The sequence below is a fragment of the Agelaius tricolor genome, unplaced genomic scaffold (assembly GCF_023055355.1).
Source record: "Agelaius tricolor isolate 1412-34295 unplaced genomic scaffold, bAgeTri1.0.p SCAF_16, whole genome shotgun sequence".
In the NCBI taxonomy this organism is placed as follows: Eukaryota; Metazoa; Chordata; class Aves; order Passeriformes; family Icteridae; genus Agelaius; species Agelaius tricolor.
In genome coordinates this window covers 5,247,358-5,259,602 of record NW_027269276.1, presented here as the reverse complement: position 1 = coordinate 5,259,602, position 12,245 = coordinate 5,247,358, and positions in this window count along the sequence as shown.

The following is a 12,245-nucleotide window of genomic DNA, read 5'->3' as shown; positions in this document are numbered from 1 at the left end:
ATTTGCAGCATAAATAACTTTATCTGGCTACTAAAAATACACATATTTAATATGAAACAATAGGGTTAAATATAAGCAATATGTTTAGGTAATTAACCTGCTGTTTCCACAGATTAATTTACTCTATACAGGTGGCAAAACAGCACCTATCACTGTGGCATGAAAACACTGTTCAGAATTTAGAAGGCCAAAGAAGGAAATGAAGCTCAATAAATCGTGTTTCTTTCTCTGCCTGGTAGGTAGTTATTAAAAAGGAATAACCTCTGGATAATTGCACTGCAATAGCATGGTAACTACTGCATATTTACAGTCAATCTCTAATAACAGATAACTCACATAGTTTTTTCCTCCCAGTGATTTGCCAAGTGGAAGCAAACCCAATTTGAATCCTGCTTTTGCAGCTCGGTGCAGTCTCTTTGCCCCGTTATTACTCTGCTGCTAACAGTGGCCTCGGACTGTCAATATCTTCCCTGCCACGGTTTACACTGGTAGTTGTTATTATATCAGACCATGAAAATTGATGGTGATAACACACTCTCTAGGAAAGCTCTATACATGTCAGTTATTCAAAATATGTCTCGTTAAATAAATATTTACAAGACTTTCGTTATTTAGCTTATAAACTGTTTGGACTGAGGCAGCTTTGGAGCAGTTGAAGAGCGTTCCAAAGAGTTACTGCAGATTAATCCATGTAAACCACACCAGTGTGCTAAAAATTGCTATGGTGGTTTCTAACTGCCAAGTCTATATCCTTCCAGTCTAAGAAATACAGGACGTATTTTCCTTTGTAATAAAATCTCTCGATAAAAGCAATAAAAAAATACTAGTCCAGAACATGTGATTATCCTGGGGGGGTGAAGGGGAATCATACCCATGGGATGACAGGGAAGTTGGCTTATACTTGCAGCTGGGAGAATGGATAAGGGTTTGGATTATCTGAGCTGCAGAAATAGGCAGAACCCTAAAATGGAAAGAGGGAAGAGGAAAGCTATTCAGTTAATAGTTTAGTAATAATAGCTATTCTGTTAATAGCATAGTAATAATTCCTCAATAATCAGCCATTCCCGAAGCAGGCTTAATTTTGTCCTGGAGAAAGCCAAAGGACACAACAAAGCAAAAGCAGGCAGGAAAAAAGGGAGCCAGTCCTGTTTCTGAGCTTCAGATGTCTCTGCCTTTCCAAGACCCCCAGATCAGTGCTGTACAAGGATTTTGAAATAAACAAACTAATGAGGCTACATCAGGCAATAATGATGAGGCTCTGGGAGGGCAGGCGCTTTTCACTCCTAAAGATTTCTGCTCAGCAAGCCAAGGTTCCTGGCATAAAACCCAGAGAGCAGGAATGTTTTCTGTGCTTGCAGGGTCAGGCTTGTGAGTGTGTGTGTGAGAGAGTCTCTAGGTTTCACACTGTGCCTCAAGCAGAGTCATCCAAGAAACGGCACCGCTTTCTGCTGTGCTGGATGGCTTTGGGATGCTGGTTTTCCACGAGAGGGAGCAACTCACCAGCACAAAAACCCCCTTTTCCCAGACCAACCACCAAATTCGCTTGGAGCTCTCAATTTACTCAGCTGACGGCAACCTTGATTTTTATCAGTTCTACTAGATTTGAGAATCATATACCATTACTGATTTTTCATGCCTAAAGTCACACTGGCTGCGTGTGTATTTATGCATATCAGGGGAGAGTTAAAATGGACATCACTCATTTAGAGAAGTGATCCTTTCACTGAAAGGGAAACATTCATGTTTCCAGCTTTGCAACATCTGTTGGGCTAATTATTAGGATGCAAAAATGATGGATTTACCAAAGCAATCAACTGAAGGCTTATTCTGTTGGTGCTGAGTGAGGGGGCCTCAGCCCATGGGGGAATTGAAGCCAGGAGGGAGGTAATTCTAGATTTGCCTGAAGTGTGCTACCCATGGAAGGTACTGGCTGCTATTCAAGCTATTCAAGCCTGCAGCCCCTTTTCCTCCCTAACAGGAGACATGGGAAGCAAAAACAGCTGTCAAAAGGGGTTCAATGTTATTGATAAGCCCTTTGTGTCAACTGAAGCCCCTCCACTGGAAAGTCCAAACAAAACAGCTCAAAATCTGCGTATCAGTGGAAAAACATGTTGGGCTGCATGTGGAATAAAGCAACAAGAAGAAAGTGAGAGTGTAACAGTCACAGTTGATTTTTACAAACGACTGTGCAATCCACTAAGGAAATCCCCAGAGGGACTTGAAGTTGTAGTCCTGATCCCTTCCCTTGCCCATGCCCCCCCTTCCCTTTTCCAGCAGCCACTGCAGCTCCTCTCCTGTGTACAACTCAGCCCTGCCAGAGCTGCCTTTTCCAGCATTTCCCCTGTTGTTTCTGTCCTGGCATCAGGAAAGATATTTTGCTCCCTTCTTTCAGACAGTTGCACTTTGAGCATGCATGTTGAACTGCTGGAAAATGGGGAGCAGTTTTTTCCCCACTGCCCATTTCCCATTGACAGGGCACTGAATGCAGATGCAGTAAGATTTGTTTCCAAGTTTTGATTCTTTTAAAGAGTTTCATTCCCCTTCTTGGCCTGATAGGCTCAGGCTTGGGAGTCACAGCTAAGCCCTATGCTGGATTCCAGAAACCTGGTTTGCTTTTGTACCTCTGTGCTTTGTATTTCATCAGGGAGATGATTACCTTGGTCCTCCTGTGGCTTCCTGTTGTCTTGCCTCCAAGGCAGGAAAGGGTTGAAGTGACACAGAGACAAATAAAAGTTGACCAAATTTGTGATGCTGGCTTCTTTGTTATAGGAAAAAATGGACCAGTGAGCTTGGGACTTCATGTAGAGGATATATCCAGGACAGATGGATTTGGTGCAGGCTTCTACAAATCAAATCTTTCTCCCCAGAATCACTGGAATCTGTGCTGATTTGAAAAAAGTAACTTTCCTCTGCAAGTAACATACATTTTCATATAATCTCAACCTGACCCAATCTATAGTCAATCCAAATGTAAAATATACATAAGAAAGTGTATTAGAACATTTGCTTCCTATTGGAAAGAAGAATAGCTCTGTTTCTTCCCAAGAAAAACTGGAAATGTGAAACTCTTGGTCCTATTCGCACATGACATTTTCTCCAACTGTTGCTTTCAGGGAAGCAGTGTTATGATGTTTAAACCAATAGCCAAACTACGTGCTAATTTGAAATTTATTTTACATCCTTTGGACTTAATAGCTACCTTTCAGCATCTGTAATTCCAGGCTGGAAAGTCCTAACAGGCATCTGGGGACAATCCCAGCCCCGTGTGCGTGTCTGTGCATCAGGGGTCACGAGGCATGTCCAATACATTAAGACCATGACGGTTACAGCCCAGCTATGTAGGCTTGAATCCAGTTCAAGCTACAACAGCAGCAGTTCTGGAAGTCTGGAGTTTAATCACTGGTGTGTCAGCCAGGATGGCAGATGTCACCTTGCCAGCAGTGGAAATCATGTGTCCCTTTATTCTGTTGCTTATTTTTATCCTTCCTTCAGCATTGCAGTATATGGCAGCGCAGTACATTTGCAGTGCAAATTCTGGTCTGTGGTGAGCAGACTGATGCAATCCAAACACATTTGACACCTTTTATACTGCGCAGTGTCAAGTCCCAATGAGATTTGTCACATGCAAAGTAATTTATGAATCGTCCTTTTTACTTTATGTAGCAAGAACCATTCACAGAGTCATGTTATGCTGTGAGCTTAACTGGGCTCCCTCAGCAGAGGATCAGGACCTAAAATAAGTGCTGGAAATGTTTGGCCTTCAGCTTGTGTTGAGATGAAATGGCTCAACCAGGAATTGATTCTGAGAGTACAAATCCCCTTTCCAAAACAGAGACCTCCAAAGAAGGGCACAAAGAAGAAACTGTGCATGTGGTTGAAACTGCTCTTGTTGCCTGATTCACCATCATTCACACCAATGACTGCTACAAGATACCATCACAGGGAACTATATTTGGCTCCCATGTCAGTGAAGTCATCCTGCTGATTTTAGGGAGAAAAGAGTGGAAAGCTGAGGGGAATATATTTTAAAAAGATATGCAGTGTCAAAAAAACCACCAATACATTCTGTAAATATAAGGAGTCAACTGCTGAAATATTTGCAACAACCACAGCTCGGTTTTCCTCACCAGGAAGATGTACACCCCACTGTCAGCAACAAAACAAGTTTCAGGGCAAGCTCTAAAGTCTTCAAGACCTCATCACTTGCCCTTGGAGACCAGTAAGTGCAGTTTGCCCCTTTCACACACAGTGCAAACCTGTGACAGGTTCACAGCCACAGAGGAGGTCAATACTAGATCTGATATGGACCATTCCTAAAGTATTTAAGTCCTTTAGGTCTTACAAGAGCCTCCTGTCATAGTTCCTTGACCACGCGTCCAACCTCTCAAATTAAATTTTCTACATTAAAGAGCCCAGCACTTCTATTCATCATAGGTGAAGCTGATTCTGTATCTCTTCAAAAGCAGCCACAACAGCTGTTCCAACGAGAAGGAAAAAATTGGCTGTGCTTTATCTTAGGAAATATGAAGGTCATCTGGGAAAAGCCTGAGTTTGCCCTCAGGAAGAAGCCACCTTCACAAATCTGGCCAGACACATGTGAGATGCTGATAGAAGGAAAGAATTTATTTTGCTTTTTCTCACTCCAGTTTCTACCTACTCCAAGCTCCGCCAGTGCCCTGCTCCCAGCCCAAGTTTACAGCCAATAGTAACCAATACTGAAATGGCTGCATAGATTAGGCTGATGATTCACCTCAGGAAAAAGCACAGCCCTAAAAAATGCCTAAAAGTAACTAATGATGACCTGTTTTCACAGGTGGACTTGCCCCCTTTTTGTAGTTTCCAACTATCTCTACCTGACACAAGATAGTGGACACATGATCTTAGTGGTGGAGCTCTTCTTAGACTATCAAGAATTCTATGGAGAAGAAGTGGCCTTGTTTATGCTCTAAAGCTGCAAAATTCATCTAGGAAAAAACCAAATGCAATGGAAGATATTCTGGGTCAGTTGTGGTGCCAAGTAAATAATACCTTTGGGGGTTTTTTTTGGTTTTTTTTGCTTTTCTCACTTTCTCTCCAGTGAAATGTAGCACATGCTTTGGCTCCATATCATGCACTGGGTGAAAGTGCTCTATCAGAGCTTTCTGAATTCAGAAATAAAAGTGCTTAAATCAATAATGATAATAATAACTCAAATGCACTGTTATTCAATAATGTTATCTAGCTCAGAGAGAATAGGGCCCTGCATTCCTGGTTAAGCACAAAGGAAGGCCTGGTTGTGTGTATGCAGCTATGGGTACCTGACACTATCCCAGAAATACAAGAAAAAACTCATTCAGAAGTTATATCCTAAGTTAAATCTGCATATTTGTGATATGTAATGTGTATGTGTGTATGCCTAGTCAGGAAAAGCTGATCTATGATGCCTAATTTAGAAAAAAATAAAAGCAAAATATGACCTTGAGTGTATGGAAATCAGCTGTTTCTAATGTTTGGGGATGTTCCTACTTATAGAAAAGGGAAAAAAAAAAAGACTAACAGAACATGCTAACAGCTGACATTACCTAAAGGTTGAAATTATTAAACTGACAAAGGAATGGGTAGTTAACGCAAAGGTCAGAATAATGTATTTAACGTAATTAATCTCCCCATGTCTTGATAGAGCCAGGGCAGGGGCCCTAAATCAATGTTATGTTTGAGGTGTGATGTAACACAAAGGTACAAAAAGTTAAGGATGGAATGTCAGCCTTAACTTTAAACATCCTTTTATTTGTCAGACTGCATAACATAACACGAACTTTACTTAAACGTTGTATTTGGTGTGTTACACGAAACCGCGGTGTGTGAAAGGAGGAAACAGAGTTGCATTCAATCAGCCACACAAAGACGACTTTCTTGCAGTCTTTGAAAGGGCTTTTGGACACAGCTTTGTTAAATACCACTAGCAAGGATTCAAGATTGGTCCACCTGTATTAGTTAGTTCCCCACGCCCAGACCCCTCTGCTGCCAGCCCGCTTCAATTTCGGGTACAAATCGATTTCCTCAGTTGTGGCTTCAAACTCGTACAAATCTCTCAGCCTGTGGAAGCTGTTTGTGGCAATAATTTTTAATAAAGTTCCCTTTTCACGCAGTCTAGGAAGAAGGAAAGGACAGGTCCCAGCAGCCCTTTTCACAGCCTCATTTGCATATTGGGTTAGGCTACTTAATAGTCTCATTAGCACCATCTGTTGGGAACCCGCTAATAATGCACTGCACCAGGTAACTGGAGACATGAAAAATCACAGGGACACACCAGTGACTCGTTCCCAGGTCAGTTGTGGCTCAGGGAGCACTGGTTTGACTGTGCAGTGGCCTTGCAGCTCCATGACCAGTTACAACTCAGTGCACTTTACTAATTCTGTGCTCACCAAGGCAGGCAAAGCGGCCACAGAACTTTGATTCAACAAATTCACGGCAAGCAGAAAACTGCTCCGTTCCTTGCAGGAGCTGCCCAGCACCTCACAACATGGATTCTGGATGAACATTCCTAGATCAGGAAGGTGTTAAATGAAACCCCATGACATGTAGTAGCTTCCCAAAGCTGGTGTTTCCCCACACCAGACATGTGGGCCTCTTCTGAAGCTGTTACCTCGCACACACACAGGTGTTAGAACCTGGTTTAGCAAACTGGAAGGGCAAAAGAGCTGGGTTTTTTTCTTTCAGTCAGTAAAACCAAGCATCTCTTACAATAACAGCAAAAATACAAGCTGGGAGACCTCTGAAAAGGTTGACATTGCCAAATTATTATTGGAGTCCAAATTGAATGTCACTGCTTGGTTTGTTTTTACAGTTGGCCAACCCCAGGATTGCCATTTAAATACCAAAGGCAAGGCTGGCTCCTCAGCCTGATGTAAATGAGGAGCTTTACCTCCTGACAGCCAAGGCAGCAGGAATGCCCTGGGCACAGCAGACTCACGGTGTCTGTGGAGATCACCTGGGTGGTTTTGCTCCTCATCCTTCCACTTCCAGCTCTCTCCAAACCCTACACCATGTCCAATTCCATATCCTGCAGTGTTAAGTTACACAGGACAATCACTGAAAATATTTCACATTCATTCTTTCAATACAGGTGGTTATGCCATTAAATGGAAATTAATACAAATTAATATGAAGCAGATGAATTCCTTCCTTTTCACTCTGGATTCTTTACTTTCTAGCCAGCCCTGTTCTCTCCCCTCAAACCTCCTGGATTCCTATTATTTTTAGATATTGTGCTATTAGGCAAATTTGGAATCCAAAACCTACCCCTGGAGTATTTATTTTTCTGGATCAGTTTCATTTTCCACTAAATAATATACCAGCCTTATTTCTGCTTGTACAACTGGCCTGAGCTAAGGTGTGTCAGGAGTGGAAGCCTGAACTTCAGCTTCCAATGCTGGATTTAAGTCACACATATTATTGCCTAATTTTTTTTTTTTTCTTTTACTTTTTGTCTTTTTTCTTTTGGCAAAATGTTTAGTGGTTTCTAAATTAATCTGAGCATGATGTTCAGTTCCAGGGCCCATTGTTGACTTCTTTCCCAGCCTCTCTTTTTCTGGAATTCTCCTTTTTAGGCGAGAACAGCTGTGCTCTTATATCTCTGCAATGTGGCCGTGTTACAAAGGTGAATACTTGTGCATTTGTTCCATCACTTTCTGTTTAATTCAAAACTAATTGCTGATACATTTTTTTGGAGGGCTTCTGGGGCTTAGAAATTATGGGATGAGGTTAGCACAGTAGTTCTGTTTTGTTCACAAAAGAATGTAGAATGGATTTGTTTAAAAAGTTATCTGAATTACTCACAGAAGGTTCGGTACAGGCTATTTAAGGCCTCCATCCTTTAATAGGATTCATTTGCATTATGGAAAAGCACTAAACTGTTCTGATCTAAATTGATGCCCCTCTCTTCATATCAGTGTGCAAAACCACAAAAAGATATTCGCTTCCATGCAGCTTTTTTTGGGATAAATATGTGACAGAGGCAGAAGGGGCTGAGTTTTACAGAGGGGTGAAACAGCTGGGGCAGGAAGTTAATGGAAGTTGTGCTGCTGGCTGGTTTGTGGCACTGTCCTTGGATTAGCTGGGATCAGAGGAAAATGTTCTGTGCACAGTGGTACCTTTGTGTTGATTTCTGGGAGAGGGAAACAAGGCACCATAATCCCTCACCTGCCCTGCAAGTGATGAGGTCTTTATTGGAGAAAACTGTCTTGATTGTCCAAAGCCAGCAAACCAATCTAAAGATACTCAGGGTTATGGCCAGAGCTCCATGGTCCACAGCTGTCGTTTCTTTGTATTCAAAGAAATGTGAAGCAAAATAGATTTGCATGAGGAACACATGTGTATGTGAATTACAGGTCCTTTTACTGCTGAGTGGAAAACTTGAAAATTCCAGGCAAATTCCATTCTGGCTCAGGAAAACAGGAAAACATTCAGATAAACCTGAATCATTGATCAGAAGCATTTTAGGAAGAGAAAGGCAAAAGGAGAGTAGATGGAAAAGGACTTAGATAAACTTCTCAACTTTTTTCCTCATCTGTCTCCCCACACATGCATATGCATGACCTTTTTTCCCATAAGCATGGGAAAAATGGACAGAGATTTAAATATGCCAACTCTAGATATACAAAACTACTTTAACATTTTTAATTCCCTCTTTCCCATTTTTTCTCAGCCAAAATAATTTATGAAATATGCCCTGAACTTGCTTCTAGCATCAGGGTCCCTGGACCTTAATTAGCCATGCACCTATTACCCACTGAAAACTCCTTGCCCTGCTTGATGTTCACTGGGTAATTCCAAGCCTACTTCCACAGAAAAGGAAGGATTCTGAAATTAATTTTTGTTCTCTTCATGGAACGAAACATATTTTTTTTACATTTAGTGTGCTTTACTGCTTAATAACATATTTATAAGAGCTCCCCTACCTGTCTTTTTCTGGAATTATAAAACACACATACCCACCTGCAGTCTGCAATACCAGTATTTACAAGCTTATATAGGGATTGCAATATTTTCCCTACAAGTTTGTTCTGTATTTTTCATTTCCAGCTGTTAATGGCTCATAGAAAGTAGAAGATCTAGAGGTAAAGGTGTGACTTAACCACTTACTATAAAACTCTGAAAGTCCCCACTGTACTTTAATGTAAAGGAAATTCACCTTTCCCCAGGCACTATCGTTTATTATATCTGCATATTATATATCTGCATATATCTGCATATTATATCTGGTGGATCTGTTCAGGTGACAAAACAAAGTTAGTGGCATTGTTAGAAACTGCTGGAATCAAATGCTGCCTGTTACCTATCAATGTAATACACCCTCACTACAAAATTTGAATTTGAACAATATGTTTTCTGCCCTTTTCTTTTTTTCTTAGCTTTAGGAAAATGTCCATTTAAACTAATTATTTAATATTAAATGAATAAAGACTGACAAAAAGGATAGTGGAGAGGGAAGAATAGGCAGATGTTTCCCCAGAAATGAAAGTTGATAGGATGGATTTCCCACTGGAAAATTTTAAATTTAAAATGGCCAGCTTATTAGCAAAATACAGGGTAAAGATCAATCTATTCTGTCAATATGGGGTAGACCAGCAGTTTTATTTCTGATTTCTAGCATACTTATGTTGATGAACTTCAGCTGGGAAATTTCATTGAATTTTCTGTTGAAATATAAAAAAGGTATAACTTAGCCTAAAAATCTTCCCATGATGGCATTATCAGAGAAAGCTCTTGAGCAAACTGGGTTTGTCCTATGTCATGCAGCAGCCATTCCTTTCCCTGCAATGTTTGTCAGGCAGGAACAGGCTCTGCCACATCCCAGCTCTGAGCAGTGCCCTGGTCCTGCTGAGTCCGTCCATGAGATTCTTCAACAATCTCCATTTCACTCTGATGTGGAATGGGAGCTCCTCTTTTCATCACAAATGTAACTGCCTGAAAGGAATATTATCTCCAATACTGCTCTGTTTGGGAAATATTGCCCTGAATAAAATGAGTCAGTCCAGTATTATGAAAGAAAGCCTGACTGAACTGTATAATTTAAGGTCATAAAATTTTCAGGAGAACCATTGCTAGACATTTAAGCAAAACATTTAAACACTTCAACTTCACTGTATCCTTCATATTCCTAGAATGAATATTTTCCTTGAACAACAGAGGAATCTCATTATGAGAAATTTCTCATTAAAAAAAAAAACAACAATCCTCCTAATTCCCATTACAATTTAAGTCTCTATGTGTGTTTTAATGGTGATGCATATATATATATGTATGTGTGTATATATATATATATATATGTATGTGTATATATATATACATATGTATATAGTGAAGTATAAGGACAAATACCAGCTGATAAAATAATGATTGCAAGATAGGATGAACCTGTTCTACTGCAGATTAAAAAAAACCCCAAGATTGTGCTCTCATTTCTGCAGGTGTACATCCCTGGGAGCTCAGCTGGCTTCCAGGAGAGTAGAGCCCCCAATTCTCTCGGTATTTTATGTGTTCTACTTTCACTGGTCCTTCATAATTCGTATTAGAACAGGTCATAATCATCCCCTTCTAGTGCTTCAATGTTTTGATGTGTTTCATGTGATTTATGATGTCGGGGTTTTTTCGTCTTTCTTATGTCTCAATAGTTTCTAGTTTAGTAGGTGGCATTTTTGCTGCCCTTTTAGGATGATCACATTTCTGCATTAATTACTAATAAATTTTCCTGTTTTCTTGATCATATTTTCAACCTTTATTTCTCATGTTAGGGGACAGGACGTAGCAGACTTCACAATTTTTTTTTCTTTCTGCATGTATAATATAATATTTACATATTATTTAGTCCAGCTGAATCTCCAACAGAATTCTGACCTTCAAAATGCAGTCATAGATTTCTTCCAGGTCATGGCAACATCATTTGGGGTTTTTTTCAGATCCATGACATTTTTTAGCAGCTGAAGAAAAACTGTTTCTGCTTATCACATTTTTCCCTATTATTTTTTTTCCTTTTAATACTGGAATTTCTTACAAGCTGGATTGGATCTGAACTAAGTTTTCTGGTTTTTTGGGGTTTTTTTGAATATGCTTTTGCACATTAAAATCAATGTATTGCACCTTTTTTCATCCACTTAAAAAGTCCAGTGCTTGCTGATAGCCTCAGGTCTATAAAAATGGAATGTCCTTTCTGATAAGGTTAATTAACAGCTCTGCTTGAGTGGCTTAATTGAGTATAAATTTCCTATTATTCTTACACAGCTCCAAAGGCTTCAATTTCTTTTTCTTTTTATTTCTTTTTTTTTTTTTTTTTCTGGGGGGAGGATTGTCTCACATTTTTGTCTTTTCTTTTTCTTTTTGTCCTTTCCAATTCATTTGAAGTCTGACTTAAGTAATAGGGCAACAGCTCAAACTCCCTCCAGCATGGATCCCACAGAACAGCTTCCCACTGATACCATAAAGGATAAATCCACATTTTCAGTCTGAACTCCCAAAAAATAAATCCAGCTGTTTCCTGATCAAAAATACACAATTTGGCTCATTGCAATGGTACTGCATTTGGACCAATACTGGACCTACAGACCGGTAATTCTTTTTGTTGACCATCATGGTCATAATGACATTTATGTGAAAAGAGCTTGATGAGTCCACATCTAGTAGGTTCAAATGTCAGTTTGACTTCTTCAGATTCTCATGAAACTCAGCAGTTTGGCTTCTGATAGTATGGCTCAAAACACTGGCTGCTGGCATAACAGGGGGGTTTCATTCCTTTTTTTAACATAATCACAGAAACAGAATGGTTTGGGTTGGAAGGGCCCTTAAAGATTTCCTGGCTCCAATTCCTCTGCCATGGGCAGGGACAACTTCCACTGGAGCAGGGAAAACATAAATATTATTAATAATAATGCTAAATGGACAGTGGAATGATATATTCCTCCTTTCCCTTCTAAAACATAATTAAATCCTGCAGAAGTAGAAAGACAGGTAAATCAGTGGCTCACTCAGGTTTGATTCACATCCAAACGCTTTGACCGAGTCCCAAGCTGAGCCAAAGGTGACCTTGTGGATGACCATCATCATTTCAGAGGGAGAGGATCTGAGACAGAAGGATCCCACTGCTCCTGTAGGGCTGCTTCTTCAAACAAACTTCAACATCCACTGTCCAAAGAGACAGAAATGTAATCATCCATGCAGTCTGGGAATAACCCTCAAAATGCCTGTTCATGCAGCCAAGGATTTTAAGC